At 46.9% G+C, this 18,022-nt stretch overlaps 1 protein-coding gene across 4 annotated transcripts in view; it reads right to left on the bottom strand.

Moving 5' to 3' along the window:
- The window catches only part of LOC147621381 (Formyl transferase), a 48,051-nt gene that overhangs the window by 17,106 nt on the left and 12,923 nt on the right, over positions 1-18,022 (bottom strand). The gene's annotated exons all lie outside the window — the stretch shown is intronic.

Here is an 18,022-nt window from a genome sequence, read left to right as displayed (position 1 = left end):
CAAAAGTGGATTATATGCATACATTTGGGTGTTTGGCATATGCACATGTGCCAGAACAACTCTGAACAAAGCTAGATAATAAAGCAATGAAATGCATTTTTGTGGGCTACAGCAATGAGAGCTAAGGATACCGTCTTTATAATCCAACAACACAGGATTTTTGTCAGTAGGTATTTGTTGAAAATTCAGTACAGCCCATGTACAGCTTGTATAAAAGTCATGATACAGGCATACAAGACATGTTTGATGAGTTATTACCCATTGTGACTAGAGGGGATTCAGATCAGCCAGTCCCTACACAAGAAAATCCTCATGTAGAACATGTGGAACAGCCAGCCATTCAGCCCCCTTCTATGGAAGAAGTAGAAGATCTTGTCAGGGAAGAGCAAACAGCCATAGACACAACCAAATCGGTGCCAAGATGATTGCTGAAAACTTTGCAAGAAAGCAAACTTGCAGCTCCACTCACAGGTAGAACAAGGGCTAGTCCAGTCATGCATTGAATATGCATCATGGGGAGTCTGCATTAGCCATGGGTGGTCTCTTTGCAGAAGAGCCTTCTTCTTATGAAGAAGCACATGAGAATGAACACTGGGTGCAAGCGATGCAAGATGAAATCTCTTCTATCATGAAGTACAATACTTGGGATCTTGTGGACTTGCCGAAAGGCAAGCATGTCATTGGAACAAAGTGGGTGTATGTCACATGCACTCTGCACTGTAGTGCATGGTGACAAACTGGCTCACCATCATTAGTGCAACATTGTATCAATATTAGTTCCATTTAGGATGATATTTGTCGTACGTCGTGACCCCATTGTAATCGTCAGTCCAGGATAAGTCAGGCACGAGGTACGTAGGTCATTCTCAGCCATAGCAAGTCAGTCAATCAGTCTAAGTCCCTTAACCCACTTAAAGAGACGCATTCATGCATATACAATCAGTAGAAGTAACCTTAGGGTTTACATTAGAAAGCATCCTGCATATTGCACATCTTTCATGCATAGCATCTAGACCATTGCAGGAACCCAGATATCATCCAGTATTTATCAGGATATTTACTAGGATTTTTTTGGTATTTTTCCCATCATTTTCAGCATTTTTCACATCATTTATGCATTTACGTTGGACAAGAGCAGTCGGCCAGCCCGGTAGCCAGCCGACTGGCTCCTTGTGTTCATATAAATAGAGTCCTTGCATAATCATTCATTCATTCAATCATATTCAGCAATCAGCATTCAGGCGCATCAGTCTTCAACCCTGCATTCACTTCAGTCCTATGCGTTTTGGAGAAGCGTGTCATCGTACAACTGGAGGAGCATCAACGCTTGTGCATTCAGTCCTCCATCAGTAAACCTTGCGTTTTCTGCATCCATACAATTTTCAGCATTCATCATATCATCGTTTTGCTCCAGCCACTTGGTGAAGGTAAAACGCAGCATTCATATTCATTTACAGCATTCATACTCAGTCTAGAACAGTCCCAAACAGCCCCTCTCTCAACCCTAGCTTTGCATCCCTCCCTCATTCCATTGGGAAGAGTGCATAGGCTCGAGATTGGACATCTTTGGTGCTTCTACAGCAGTGTATAGTTCAGCCCAACACTTGGTCTTCAAAGGTCTTGCGTTTGGCTTATCATTAGTCACACCGTCAATCACACCGTCAGTCTCTTTAAAAGATAATAAAGCAAATACTATCTTGGTAACAGGATAGAGGCCCCTTCAGTGGGTAATTCGGGACCCCATACGGTGTACAATTCTCATCTCTCTCTCTCATATCTCTTTAAAGTTTGAAGTCTTAAAGTGGATTGCTAAACTCGTAAAACTCAGGATACAGAAGACGGTGTGAGCATTTGTGTAACAGGATCCTACAATACGAATACTTCCGCTGCATGTTACAGTGTACAAAGTCAAAAGGAAGTCTGATGGTACTATTGACAGGTACAAAGCAAGACTTGTGGCTAAAGGCCACTCTCAGAAAAAGGGAATAGATTATGAGGAGCCTTTTGATCCTACTTCGAGAATGACTACAATAAGATTAGTGATTGCATTGGCTGCACATAAAGGATGGAAAGTGCATCAATTGGACATCAAAACTGCATTCTGAAATGGGGATTTACAAGAGGAAGTATATGTAAATCAGCCCATTGGTTTTGTAGTTCTTGGTTGAGGAGATTATTGGCTGATCTTCGTGAGTATCAGCAGACACCCACCACCATTCTCACTGATAGCCAGAGTGCTATTGCCGTGGCACGAAATCCCGTATTTCATGCACGTACCAAGCACATTGAGATTCATTATCACACTGTCAGAGAGAGGTTACATGCAAGGGAGATCAGTTTATCTTACTACCCTACACAGGATAATGTTGCAGATCTATTCACAAAGGCTTTACCTCGAGAGAAGTTTGAAGCTTTCCGCAAAGCTTTGGGCTTTCTCTCATACAGAGAGTGATCTGCTACCTTGTACAAGTTCACACTTTCACTACAGGGGGGATTTGTGGGCATATGCTCACTTGTGGTAGTGCTATGTGTGAACAGGGCTTAACCAAGGACACTTTTTCCCATGTAGTTTTTCCCCTTGGATATCAAATGTGAAAGGACACTCTATCCATATAACTTTTGTACTTCTATATTATATGGATGTGACACACATGCAAGGGTTGACTTGCATTTTGTGGCTACCACACATTTGGTGTTTGGTGTTAGAAGTCATCTCCTGTCTATATTTATACACCAGGGCCTCTGTTGTGGGTGTGCCCGCCCTTATGAGGTGTTTTATCATTTTTCCTCACTCCCCGTATTTTTTCCCTATTTTTTTCCATTTTCCAGTGGTGTGGAGGGATGCCAGAGCAGGAGCACTGAGTGGCTGGCCAACTGGCCCATCAGCAGACATGTGACTGGCCGACTGCCCAATAGCAGTCGTGGACCTCTGTACTGCTGGCCGACTGGATGTATGCAGTCGTGGACCTTTTTTATTGCTAGCCGACTGCTCATGCAGTCGTGGAGGCCCATTAGTGCTGGCCGACTGCTCACATGGGGTATATAAATAGGCCCCATGCCCCCACCACTTCCTCATTCAGTCTTTTGCAGGATCTTGTGTATAGAGAAGAGTTTACACACCTATCTCTCTGTGTTTCTTGTGCTGTCTATTTTCTGCATTCTACTTGCTCTTGTCTACCCAAGTTTGGTTATCATTTCCACTGCATATTCTGACATGGTATCAGAGCCCTAGGCTCGTGATAGATCTTGGGAGTTTTTCTGAGCAAGAGGGGGATTATTACGTTGCTGATTGGTAGACTGTTTTGGGCTGAGTGCAAGAGGAAGGCGGCTAAGGTGCTGGACAGCCACTTGCTGGTTTTACAGATTATATTTTTTTTCCCACCCACCCACCCTTTCAGGTTACTCCCCACGATGGCAGATTTACTAGAGATGGCTAAGAAGCACGTGAAGATTCTAACTCTCCCCACGTTCCCGGTGGATCGTCAGTTGGACGGGTCCAATTACGGCATCTGGAAGGTCATGATGGAGTCTGTGCTGGAGTCTGTGCTGGAGTCATATGACCTTGCTGATTTTATCATCATCGGGGTTTCACGGCCGGAAGCAGCAGAAGGGGAGTTACTGTCGACGAGGAAGGACCGAGAGGCACAGGCACACATGTGGGATCGTGTCAACACCAAGGTCCGGTCATTTATTTTCCTCAACTGCACACCACAAGTGATCAATCATGTAAAGCACATGACGCTGGCGAGAGGCATATGGGAGCACTTGGCTTCTTTGTATAACAGGGTATCACCCATGAAATGGATCTCCTTGGAAGTGCAGATGCGGGTTATGAACCCTGGGAACACATTAACAAGCTGCAGGCCCTTCAGCAGGAAGTCCTACAAGCTGGGAAAGAGATATCATCTGAAGACATGGCCATCTCTTTGCTGTCCCACTTGCTTGCTCAGTATTCTACTCCTCGTTGATTACGAGTGACAGGCTCAGCACCATTACGTGGGAGGAGCTTGTGCCAATGGTCTTGGACCAGGAGGAACGTTTCACGAACCCTCCTCACAGCGGAGGTTTGGAGGCCTTAATTGGCCAACGGTCGAAAGGCCGGAATAACAACAAGGGCAAAGGGAAGGCTTCACCGGAGAAGTCTTCTGAGAAAAAGCCTGATTCAGAACGAGAGAAGCTGAAGGCCGAAAGATCCTGTAATGATTGTGGCGTGATAGGCCACTATTGGAGGAAGTGCCCTAAGCGGACAGGGAAGAGTGCTGATTCCTCAGCCCTAGCTGCAAAGACCCTGGCATTTGTGCACTTAGAGATGGTGGACTTCGACGATTCATCATCTTCGAGCGAGGAGGCAGTTGGCTTCACCGCGAAGGATACCCAGGAATGGATTCTTGACAGTGGTGCTTCCAGGCACATGACTCCATCCCGTGACTTCTTTCTGGATCTGAAACGGCAGTCAGGTCACATCTTTATTGGCGACAACTCCACTATTCCGATACATAGTGAGGACCGGATGGAGATTATTCCCGACGGCAAGGGTAGCAAGCATGCTTCCCGTGTTCTTTATGTCCCTGCTCTGGGTTTTCATCTTCTGTCAGTGCATGAAGTATGCAAGACTGGCTTTCGGGTGGAATTTGAGGAGCATTCAGTTGCTCTACGGGACTGAGAGACTGGCCAGGTTGTTTGGGAAGGCGGTGTGGAGAATGGTATCTACAAGCTCTCTGCACTCTCCTCATTGACAGGTTCTCAGATCGGCAATTTGTGGCACTTTCGTTTTGGCCACTTAAATGTGGATGCATTGAGGCGAGCTTTCCGAGACCAGATGGTGGTTGGCTTACCAGATGTTGGTAGTAGGCAAGGGCGCTGCAGTTCTTGCATACGTGGTAAGCAACACAGGGAATCCTTTCCGAAGCAGGCTTCAAGGCGGGCTTCAAAACCACTGGAGTTGATTCACACTAACTTGTGTGGACCTCAGCAGACACCATCTTTGGGAGGATCTCTCTACTTTATGCTACTTGTTGATGATTGTACCAGATTCACGTGGGTCTACTTTCTTTCCCAGAAGGACCAGGCTTTTGCTCGATTCAAGGATTGGCACGTGATGGTGGAGAAAGAGTCTGGATTTCAGGTCAAGACTCTCAGGGCTGATAAAGGAGGTGAATTCTCCTCGACTGTATTTCTCAGATTTTGTGCAGATCATGGCATCAAAAGGAAACTGGCCAATACTGGATCGCCTTCGGAGAATGGAGTTGTCGAACGCAAGAACAGGACTGTGGTGGAGATGGCGAGAACCATGCTGGAGCATCGTGATCTTCCTCGTCCACTTTGGGGAGAGGCTGTGGCAACGGCTGTCCATACCCTCAACCGATCTCCGACGACTTCAGTATCCCATATGACTCCATTTGAGGCATAATTTGGCAGGAAACCCGATGTCTCGCACTTCCGTGTCTTTGGGAGTGACGCGTATGTACATATTCCGAAGAAGCAAAGGAGGAAGCTCGACTCCAAGTCCCGCAAGCTTGTATTTGTGGGGTATAATTCTCTTTCCAAGGGATACAGGTTGTATGATCCAGACAGGAACGAGATTGTTGTCAGCCGAGATGTGGTCTTTGACGAGCATGTTCCAGTGTCCACTGTCGAGGAGCCGCCACTTCTTGGAGATCCAGAGGAGTCTGATGATGATTCCCAGACCATCATTCCAGTTGATCAACCTCAGTCACTACAGGAGGTTGAGCCCGCAGCTGGAGTAGAGCCCCCGCGATCGCAGGAGGCTCCACGATCTGTTTGAGTACCTGGGTGGTTGTTAGACACCCTTCGGGAGTCAGGTGTCACGGAGCTACCCTCCGAGTGAACCACACAGGACGGCCCTCGAAGATCACATAGAGTCCGAGATAAAAGCAACATAGCCGAGCTTCTTCAGGTGAACTATGCTTTGATGTCTCGTATCATGCGGGACAAAGAGCCCACTTCCGTAAAGGAAGCCCTTTCACAGGATACTTGGAGGAAAGCCATGCAGGTGGAACTTGATGCATCGAGAAGAACCACACTTGGGAGTTGGTACCGAGGCCGTTGAAGCGGTCAGTCATTGGTGTCAAATGGGTCTTTAAGACCAAATATGCGTCTGATGGGTCGGTGGACAAACACAAAGCCAGACTTGTGGCTAAAGGTTATGCTCAGCGGCCAGCATAGTCACAGGGGACGGAAGGGACGGACTGTTGGAACGGAGGGAAGCCGAGTCGGGACGGTTCAGGAACGGGGACGACAGGGGACGGTCGGATGTCCCCCTAGAGGCGTCCCTCACAAGGGACGGTGAAGGGGACAACAGTAGGAACGGGGACGGCTGTGGGGGACGGCAGGGAGCCATTCTGTGGTTTCTTTTGCCCGTTTCTAGCCGTTTGCGAGGCCGTTTCTAGCCGTTTGGGGAGGCCTTGAGCCTTTGAGGATTGGGCCTTGGGCCTTGGCCCTTGCCTCTCTCTTGCCTTGAGGTTTGGCATTTAGGCTTGAGCTTTGGGGCCTTGGGCCTTGGGCCTTGGCCCTTGAGGCTTGGCCCTTGCCTCTCTCTCTCTCACTTGCCCTTGCCTCTCTCTTGCCTATCTAATATCTATATAAGAACAAGGCTACAAGGCTATAAGCATGGAGTTTAGTGAAAACGGCCCTTCGGGCCGGGGGGGAGTCATCCCCCCCCCCCCCCCCCCACCCCCTGCAAAGAGGGGCTCACGCCCCCCTCCGCACCTTCCCCCAAGTAGGCTGGTGTGAAACTGCGCGCCGCAACGGACCTAAAATTTACAGCCCATATGCAGTAGGTGTATAATAACTCACCGCAGATGCATGTAGCCTGGTTGGCAGTGTGCCAACCTTCTCCAGAATCGTCTCATGCTATCTAGCCACAATCGGCCACCATCCGTCCCCGTCCCCGTCCCCCATTACCGTCCCTCGTTCCTTGTGACTATGGCGGCTAGGCATCGACTACGAGGATACCTTTGCACCGACAGCGCGGATGTCCACGATTCGGACCGTTCTTGCCCTTGCTTCTTGTCAGAGGTGGCCCGTGTATCAAATGGATGTAAAATCTGCGTTCCTTAATGGTGACCTGCAGGAGGAGGTGTATGTTGAACAGCCTCCAGGCTTTATTGTTCCAGGATGTGAAGGGATGGTTTACAGGTTACGTAAGGCCTTGTATGGTCTCAAGCAGGCTCCCAGGACTTGGAATCAGAAGATTGATTCCTTCTTTATTCGGACTGGATTTAAGAGATCGGTTGCAGATCCGAACATGTATCTCTTTCGGGAACGCGGCATGGTCACGCTTATCATCCTTTATGTGGATGATCTCGTTCTCACCGGTGGTCATATGGAGCACATTAGAGTGACGAAGGCTGCCTTGTCAAAGGAGTTTGAGATGACCGACTTAGGCTTACTCCACTTCTTTTTGGGATTGGAGATCTGGCAGACCTAGAGGGGGTTTTTCGTCTCTCAGCAGCGATATGTTCATGAGTTGCTTGAGGCCTTTGGGAAGGAGAACTGCAAGCCTATTACTTCGCCGATGGACCCGAACACAAAGTTAACAGTTACTGATCCTTGTGAGCCAGTTGATGCCTCGCAGTACCGGAAGTTGGTTGGTGCATTGATGTGGTTGCTGAACACCAGATTGGACTTGAGCTTCTCCGTGGGACTGTTGAGCTCTTTTATGCAGACGCCTTTGAAGTCTCATTGGGACGCAGGATTGCGGCGGATCTTGCGGTATCTGCAGAGTACGAAGGATCTGGGACTCTTTTACACAGGAGGGGATGGAGTCAGGCTCCAAGGGTGGAGTGACTCAGATTGGGGAGGAGATCCAGACACGAGAAGATCTACTTCAGGATATAGTTTTACCCTCTGCTCAGGAGCAGTTTCTTGGAGCAGCAAGAGGCAACCAACTATTGCCCTTTCTTTGACAGAGGCAGAGTACCGGGCTGCTTGTGGTGTTGCTTGTGAGGTTGTATGGCTGCGGAGGCTGCTAGGCGAGATTGGGTTTCCACAGAAGGAGCCCACAGTCATCCAGTGCGATAACCAGAGTTGTATAGCTATTGCTCGGAACCCGGTTTTCCATGCCCGGACCAAGCATTTAGAGATACAGTATCACTTTGTACGTGAGAAGATCTTGGCTGGTGACCTCTTGCTACTTTATTGTTCGACGGAAGACAATGCGGCGGACTTCTTCACGAAGTCTCTCCTCAGGCTACGCTCAGGCGGCACTCTAGCTCCCTTGGGTTGGTTTCACAGCCAGGAGCTGAGAGGGGGTGTTAGAAGTCATCTCCTATTTATACACCAGGGCCTCTGTTGTGGGTGTGCCCGCCCTTGAGGTGTTTTATCATTTTTCCTCACTCCCCGTATTTTTTCCCTATTTTTTTCCATTTTCCAGTGGTGTGGAGGGATGCCACAGGTTGGCAGGAGCACTGAGTGGCTAGCCGACTCGCCCATCAGCAGACATGTGATTGGCCGACTGCCCAACAACAGTCGTGGACCTCTGTACTACTGGCCGACTGGATGTATGCAGTCGTGGACCTTTTTTATTGCTGGCCGACTGCTCATGCAGTTGTGGAGGCCCATCAGTGCTGGCCGACTGGATGTATGCAGTCGTGGAGGCCCATCAGTGCTGGCCAACTGCTCAATATAAATAGGCCCCATGCCCCCACCACTTCCTCATTCAATCTTTTGCGGGATCTTGTGTATAGAGAAGAGTTTATTTACACACCTATCTCTCCGTGTTTCTTGTGTTGTCTATTTTCTGCATTCTACTTGCTCTTGTCTACCCAAGTTTGGTTATCATTTCCGCTGCATATTCTGACATTTGGATGCTCACTTATGGTAGTGTTGTGTGTGAACAGGGCTTAACCAAGGGCACTTTTTCCCATGTGGTTTTTCCCCTTGGATATCAAGTGTGAAAGGACACTCTATCCATATAACTTTTGTACTTCTATATTATATGGATGTGACACATGCAAGGGTTGACTTAAATTTTGTGGCTCTACCACACATTTGGTGTTTTGGCTCTCTATAGAGCTGGGGCGGTCCAGGCGCCCCAAGATGAGAGGCCCATCTCGACACCGGCGGAGACTACAACAGAGGATCAGGACCATACTAGCACGGCATGGGAGACGTCCAGTCAGAGTACTCACCATGGAGGACATTGAGGATATCCGCCATCGACCGATGAGAGACGTCTTTGGATAGTGATGTGTATGATGCTTACCTTTGTTGCTGGAGTTTTCCTCCCAGATGTTATCCATTAGGAGCTCCTAGTACCGTACTTTTCCTCATAGTTGTTTCAGTTTCAGTTAGTTGTTTAGTTGTTTTTAGCTTTCCTTACACAGACATTGTATCAGATCCACCAATTGTTGTAACCTTTTTGGTCTCATAGGTCATTTTGGCCTTCTGAAGACGTTAATATATCATTTCATTTCATTTTCTCTCTCATTTCTGTGTGAGCTTCTTCTTCCTGCACCTAACCCTAATCTGCAAGAAACATCACTGTGTGTGTGAGTCCACCACCAACAATAAATAATTCATAGTTTTGTAACCGCATATGTGACATATTCTAGCGTCCCATACCACTAGAATACTCCCCATATGAGATCCTTGTGTAGGCGACAATTCTAGCATCCCATACTCCTAGGAGCCTCTAATACACAAGACTAAAACCATAAACTATTCATCAAAACCATAGAGAAGCCTTTTCTAGAATCAGAGAAAACACCTTTCAGAAAAAAAAATAACTTTCCTGAAACACATCTCACGATACATATGAGAAACACTCTCCACTTGCATCAGCAAGGGAGTTCAACATGTACAAAATTTCAAATATTGGCAAAAGAAAAGCATTAAACATAAATACTTATCTCGATAAAAAGCCTATAGCCAATATATTTATGTACAATCAAAATTTTTGGAACAAAATCCCATAAATATCAAGGAGAAAACCAACATTCACAACACCCAAAATAGTGTCTAAATCTCCTCCAAAACTTCGTTCTTTTTGTGGCAAGAACATTGGCTCCCAAAACATTCACGCTTGATACAACAACCCGTTGCCATAGGAGCTTATATCTTCCGTTCGTTGTGCTCCGTCCGAGGCATCTACTGAGCCATCACTTCTCTAAAATAATGCATGTCTCCATCTCGAACAATAGGTAGGCTCGAAACAGGAGCCGTCTTTCTCTTTCTAGAAGAATATCTAGAAGCTTCCTCAGCAACCAATGACTGATGAGGTTTAGCCAACCCCAAATCCGGTTTTACCTGATACTTGCCCCATGCATCAAGGACAATATTCCCTTCTTGAAGAAGATAGTAAAAAGCTAACTTCCTGGGATTTATTTCCAGCATTGACGCCAAGTCTAGGAAAACATCTGTAGCACTGGATCCCATGATCCTTTTGCTTTCCATAATTGTCCTTACATGAGGGTCTGACTGGTACATCTTCAAATTTGCATCCTTTTCTTGAAGCTCTTGACCAAGCTGCCTCGTCAAAAGAGTTATGATGGTCAAACTCTACATCAATGATCTCGATGTATTGCTCCACCATGTGCTCGAGAGTTTAAATCCTCTCGTGTTCCTCGCAACTTTAGGTCTTGTCCATAACTGTAGGACCGTCTACCTAGATAGAAAAGGCCAGAAGTTGTGCTCTCATACAAATGAAACCAATCCAGTCCAACGAAACCAAATCCCAGAACCCTCGGGCAACAGACAGAAAGCACAATACCAGAAACAAACTTTGTGACGCAGTAGAAGAACCATAAACGACTCCAAAAGAAACACAACACTGAGCCGGAACGGCCAGCCCCCCGTAGGAATTTCTTTATTCAAAGAATAAACTACTACAACATGCCAAGGTGCGGGTGCAATCCTGCACCGGATTTTCCACAAAGCTTCCTCAGCAAACACTTGCTCAGGGATCTAGATACGAGCAGCACCAAGAACCAGTACAAATCAGCCTCGAAACAGCCACAAAAACAGTGGCCACTCCGGGAAAAGAGAGAGAAGGTGTTGTCCTGCTGTACGACCCGCTCTCAGGAGGAGCACTGCTATCCTGCTGAATGGCCAGCTCTTAGGAGAAGCAGAATTGTTGTCCTATTGTACGACCAGCCTCACGGGAGGGAGAACTCCTGTACGGCCAGCACTTCAAGAGGGAGAGAAAAGCTGTTGTACGACCAGCACTTCAGGAGATAGAAAAGCTATTGTACGACCAGCACTTTAGGAGACGGAAGAAGAGCACCAGGCTGTTGTTGTACAAAACAAGAGTCGGCCAGCAATAATGGGACACACCTGGTCGGCCAACACTACTACACCCGACACCAGAAAAGAACACCCCCCCATGGGTCCTAAAAGCAGGGAAAAGGGACAATGAGGAAAAATGGAGAGAAACCTAACACGTGCAGGCACACCCACAACAAAGGCCCTCACTCCCTATATGATGGTATAGACAAGAGATGACTGCTAACACCCCCTCTCAGCTCCTAGATGTGGAACCAATCCCAATGAGCTGGAGTACTGACGGAGGATCTGCTCAGGTAGAGGCTTCGTGAAGAGGTCCGCCGCATTGTCCTCCGTCGAACAAGCTATACAGCTCTAGCATGACCGTGGGTTCCTTCTGTGGAAACCCAATCTCTCCAAGTAACCTCCGCAGCCACATAACCTCGCGAGGAGCACCACAAGCAGCCCGATACTTTGCCTCAGTAGAAGACAAGGCAATAGTTAGCTAACTCTTGCTACTCCAAGAAATAGCTCCTGAGCCAAGGGTAAATCCATAGCCTGATGTAAGATCTCCTCGTGTCTGGATCTCCTCCCCCATCAGAGTCCCTCCAACCTCGGAGACTAACTCAGTCCTTTGTTCCTTCCCCTTCCAGTGTCATAGAAGAGTCCAAGATCCTTCGTACCCTACAAATACTGCAAGATCCGCAATCCTGCGTCCCAATGAGTCTTCAAAGGTGTCTGCATAAATGAGCTCAACAACCCCACTCGGAAACTAAAGTCTAATCTGGTGTTCAGCAACCAAATCAATGAACCAACAGCTTCCAATACAAGGAGGCATCAACCTGCTCACAAGGATCATGTATTGTCAGTTTGGTATTCGGGTCCATCGGAGATGAAATAGGCTTGCCATTCTCCATCCCAAAGGCCTCCAGCAACTTATGAACATACCACTGTTAAGAAACAAAGAACCCCTTATGGGTCTGCCGAATCTCCAATCCCAAAAAGAAATGGAGTAAGCCTAAATCCGTCATCTCAAACTCCTTTGACAAGGCAGCCTTCGTCACACTGCGTTTCCGAAAGAGATACAAGTTCGGATCTGCAACTAATGTCTGGAAACCCTTTCGAAGAAAGAACGAATCAATCTTCTAATTCCAAGCCCTGGGAGCTTGTTTAAGACCATACAAGGCCTTCCATAACCTGTAAACCATTTCCTTTGATCCTGGAACCTCAAAGCCTGGAGGTTGGTCAACATACACCTCCTCCTGCAATTCACCATTCAAGAACACAGATTTTACATCCATCCGATACACCAGCCACTGCTAAGAAGAGGCAAGGGCAAGAACTGTCCGAATCATGGTCATCCTAGCTGTCGGTGCAAAAGTGTCCTCATAGTCGATGCCAGGCCACTGAGTATAGCCCTTAGCCACAAGTCTGGCCTTGTGCTTGTCCACCGACCCATTAAACCTATACTTGGTCTTGTAGACCCACTTGACACCAATTACTGATCGTAGTTGGTTGCCTCTTGCTGCTCCACGAAATAGCTCCTGAGCCAAGGGTAAAGCCGTAGCTTGATATAGATCTCCTCGTGTCTAGATCTCCTCCCCAATCAGAGTCACTCCAACCTCGGAGACTAACTCGGTCCTTTATTCCCCATCCAGTGTTATAAAAGAGGCCAAGATCCTTTGTACCCTGCAGATACCGCAAGATCCGCAATCTTGTATCCCAATGAGTCTTCAAAGGTGTATGCATAAATGAGCTCAACAGCCCCACTGGAAAACTCAAGTCCAATCTGGTGTTCAACAACCAAATCAATGAACCAACAAGCTTCCAATACAAGGAGGCATCAACCTGCTCACAAGGATCATGTACTGTCAGTTTGGTATTTGAGTCCATCGGAGATGAAATAGGCTTGCAATTCTCCATCCCAAAGGTCTCTAGCAATTGATGAACATACCGTTGTTGCTGAGAAACAAAGAACCCCTTATGGGTCTGCCAAATCTCCAATCCCAAAAAGAAAAGGAGCCTAAATCCGCCATCTCAAACTCCTTTGACAAGGTAGCCTTCGTCACAGCTATGTACTCCACATGACCGCCAATGAGAATAAGATCATCCACATAGAGGATAATCAAAGTGACCATACCACATTGACAAAAGAGATACAAGTTCGGATCTACAACTGATCTCTGGAAACCCTTTCTAAGAAAGAAAAAATCAATCTTCTAGTTCCAAGCCCTGGGAGCCTTTTTAAGTCCATACAAGGCCTTCTATAACCTGTAAACCATACCTTCTGGTCCCGGAACCTCAAAGCTTAGAGGTTGCTCAACATACACCTCTTCCTGCAAATCACCATTCAGGAACGCAGATTTTACATCCATCTGATACACCGGCCACTGCTGAGAATAGGCAAGGGCACGAACTGTCCGAATCGTGGTCATCCTAGCTGTCGGTGCAAAAGTGTCCTCAGAGTCAATGCCAGGGCGCTGAGCATAGCCCTTAGCCATAAGTCTGACCTTGTGCTTGTCCACTAATCCATCAAACGTATACTTGGTCTTGTAAACCCACTTGACACCAATGACTGACCGTTTTGACGGCCTTGGAACCAGCTCCCAAGTTTTATTCTTCTCTATTGCTTCAAGTTCCACTTGCATGGCTTTTCTCCAAGTCTCCTAGGAAAGAGCGTCCTTAACGGAAGTGGGCTCTTTGTCCCGAATGATACTCGACAACATCAATGCATAGCTCACCTGTAAAACAGCTCCTCTAATTGACTTTTATCACGAACTCTATGCAATCTTCGAGGTCCATCCTCCGTGGTCCACTCAAAGGGATACTCCGTAACACCTAGCTCCCGAATGGTGTCCAACAACCATTTTGGTACTCAAACAGAAGACAGAGCATCATGCTGCTACTGTGGCTCATCTCCAACCTCGAGCTCAATCTCTACAACGGCCCGAGGCTAGCCAGCTGGAATAATAGCCTGGGAACCATCCTCATACTCATCTGGCTCTCCAAGAAGCGATGGCTCCTCAATAGTAGAAGCTAGAACATGCTCATCAAGACAACATCTCTACTGACAACAACCTCATTCCGCTCTGGGTCATATAACCTGTAGCCTTTGGAAAGAGTGTTATATCCCACAAAAACAAGCTTCTAGGACTTTGAGTCAAGCTTCCCCCTCTGCTTCTTTGGTATGTGAACATAGGCATCACTCCCAAAAACACGAAAATGGGAGACATATGGTTTCCTGCCAAAATAAGCCTCAAATGGAGTCATCTTAGGTATTGAAGACGTCGGAGATCGGTTGAGGCATAGCCACAACCTCTCCCCAAAGTGGACGAGAAAGATCACCATGCTCCAACATCGTTCTCGCCATCTCCACCACGGTCTTGTTCTTTCATTCAACTACTTCATTCTCTCAAGGCAACCATAACATGCCAATCCTTGAACCGAGCAAAGACTTGGTCCTTCTGTGAGAGAAAATAAACCCATGTCAACTTGCTACAATCACCCATAAGCAGCGTGAAATACAAGGAACCTCCCAAAGATGGGGTCTACATAGGTCCACACAAGTCAATGTGTACCAACTCCAATGGTTTCAAAGCCCGCCTAGTAGCCTACTTCGGAAAAGACTCCTTGTGTTGCTTCCCACGGATGCAAGAACTACAATGTTCTTGCTTGCTGCCAACATCTGGCAAGCCATCCACCATCTGGTCCCAGAAAGCCCGCCACACCACATCCACATTCAAGTGGCCAAAACAGAAATGCCACAAATCACTGAGTTGAGTACCTGTCAGAGAAGAGAGTGCTAAGAGTTTGTAAATCCCATTCTCCACTCCGCCTTCCCAAACAACCTAGCCTGGTGCTTTGTCCCGGAGCAACAAAATGCTCATCAAACTCCGCCCGCATGCCAATCTTGCAAACCTCATGCATTGACAAAAGATGAAAGCCAAGAGCTGGAACATAAAAGAACTCGAGAGGAATGCTTCCCCTCTGCCATCGGGAATAATCTCCAACCTACCCTCACTGTGAATCGGGATAGTGGAATTGTCACCAATAAAGATGTGACTTGTCTGCCTTCAAAGATCCTGTAACAACTCTCAAGACGGAGTCATGTGCCTGGAAGCATCACTGTCTAGAATCCACTCCCAAGTATCCCCAACAATGAGACCAACCGCCTCCCTGCTCGAAGAAGATGAAGCTTCAGTGTCCATAATCTTCAAGTGCATAAAAGCTAGAATCTTTGCAACTGCAGCTAAGGAATCAACACCTTTCTCGGTGCAACGCTGAGGACATTTCCTCCAATATTGACCCTTCTGGCCACAATGGTTACAGGTCTGCTCGGCCTTCAAAGTATCACGCTATGATTTGGGCTTCTTCTCAGAAGACTTCACCAATGAAGACTTCCCTTTGCCCTTGTTGTTGTTTTTGCGGCCTTTTGACCACCACTGGAGGACGGAGAGCTTTTACCCTCTACTCGGAAGGAGCAGGAGGATCACGCATGGTTGTGGGATCGTGTCAATACCCATGTGCATTCTTTCATCTTCCTTAATTGCACGTCATTTGGGCTGTTGTCGGCTATTTTATGGCTGGCCGACCAGCACTGGGAGGTGGTATAAATACCACCCTTGGTCCCCCACATCCTCTTGTACCGGATCTTGTGTATATAGTAGAGTTTATACAGCTTCTCTCTCTCTACACTTCTGCGTTTTGTTCTCCACAGCACTTGTTTCATTTTCCGCTGTGCATTCCAACACTTGCTTGCATCCATTGGTTTATGTTTCTTTACCACATCCACCCAGCTCAAAGTAGCTGCGAGCCTTTCTTTTAGTGCCTCCTTCTCGGCTGCCACTACTTCCTCAGTGGCTTGTACTTTCACCCTTTTGTCAAGTGCCTTCTTTACTTCAGATGCACAGAGAATTTGCACAACTCGATGATAGATTGATTAGATGTGTTCAAAGTTCACGAAGTACAATGCTTTTTGTAGGCTTTAGAGTAGCCTTATCATTTGACACATACATAGGATACATGTCCACACACACACACACACACACACACACACACTAATGACATGGCACACTTATCCACTCATAAGAGTGGGTTCACACAAACATGGACACAAACACATACAAGGGCTGGTTCACACTGTTGAGAATTTGTGGTGCTCATGCTAGGTGACACAAGTGGAGGAGAGAGAAGACACAAAGTCATACAAGAAATCTCTTGCTTATTAAATTGCTTACAAATGCAATTGGGCTCTACTCTCACACTTATCCACTCATAAGAGTGGGTTCACACAAACATGGACACAAACACATACAAGGGCTGGTTCACACACACAAAGCTCCGAATACCCAACAAACCTCCGTTCGGAACGAGACCCAACACACAAAAAGGAAGTACTCCATCACATGCTACAAGGGAGTGATATAGCCATGTTAAAAACACGAAAAATAAGTATTTTTGGAGATTTTTATCCACCTCCATGCAGATAGATGGAATGTCTATACAAACTTTTTACGGCGGCGTTACCATGACTCCATGCTTCAATTCGATGGAGGGGTCAAATTGAAAAAGGCCCAAATTTTTGATGTTATAGAAGCTTGAATTAGTCAATTTCACCTGATTTTTTAAAAAGCCCCAAATTGATTTTTCCAAAGTCTGCAAAAACAAAGAAATTCCCCCAATTTGTTGCTGATCTGCTGTTGAAGTGGTCTACAAGTATAGAGGAGGGGAGTAGGCACCTGTAGATCGGCAACACGGTGGCAATAGGCTGAGCAGCTATGGCAGCTCTGGTCGTCAGTAGGTGGGAGTTGCTGAAGGTGAATGGGAGGCACACATGGAGGTGAAGCACTGGTGCTGGTTGTGCTGTGTAGGTGACACGAGTTGGAAGTGACAGAGATGGCTATAACAGTGGGCTGCACTCAGCTTACAGACGGCAGGTAGTGGCACACACATGGCAGATAGACGACGCACATGTGCTTGCTGAGACGCTGCCTGCAGAGAAGGCGGTGCAACAAAAGCTGTCCAAAGCAGGGCATAAGTTGCACAGGGCAGTCATTGACGTAGCTGAGAGAGCAGCAATGAAGGGGGTGCTGGCATGAGAATTTGCATCACTCAATGATCGATTGATTAGATGGCTTTTTGTAGGCTTTAGAGTAGCCTTGTCTTTTGACACACACATACACAGGACACATGTCAACACACAGACACGCTAATGACATGTGGCACACTTACCTTATCCACTCATAAGAGTGGGTTCACACACACATGGACACAAACACATACAAGGGCTAGTTCACACACATGAAGCTCCGAATACCCAACACCCACATCTAACTCCAACATCCCATACGACTGAAGCCTGCCCGAAGGCCTTCGACACACCAACCTACGTACTCGCCATGTGCACAACATGAGCATTTCTCCTCTCCTAGTCCTAGCTAGACCTTCAATGGAGCATCCACACACAACCATGTCTCATAATAACCCAAACTCTCACTTATATAGTGATAACTACACCATAAATAGCTAATTTGCTATAAACAACCAATTAAGCCTGTCTTATCAATCCAAGAATCCTAGCCAAGTATCTGCCTGCTAATCCCCAACCCCGGTGCCCCCTAACCCCACTAGATTAGGTCCCTAACCCATAGATTAGTGTCCACTTACATAATAGTGTCACCTTTCTTAACCTCTCTAGCACAAATGTGAGTCGTGATTGTGTAACTCTCATAGGAGTCAAGACCCAAAGGCCTTGGGTCACATGGTAGATATGCATGTTAATCTTATAACCATTATGAAA

This window comes from Cibotium barometz, chromosome 30 (assembly GCF_041138505.1).
Source record: "Cibotium barometz isolate CiBa-2024 chromosome 30, ASM4113850v1, whole genome shotgun sequence".
NCBI lineage: Eukaryota > Viridiplantae > Streptophyta > Polypodiopsida > Cyatheales > Cibotiaceae > Cibotium > Cibotium barometz.
The sequence above is the reverse complement of the archived record's forward strand: the minus strand, read 5'-3'. Positions and strand labels throughout refer to the sequence as shown.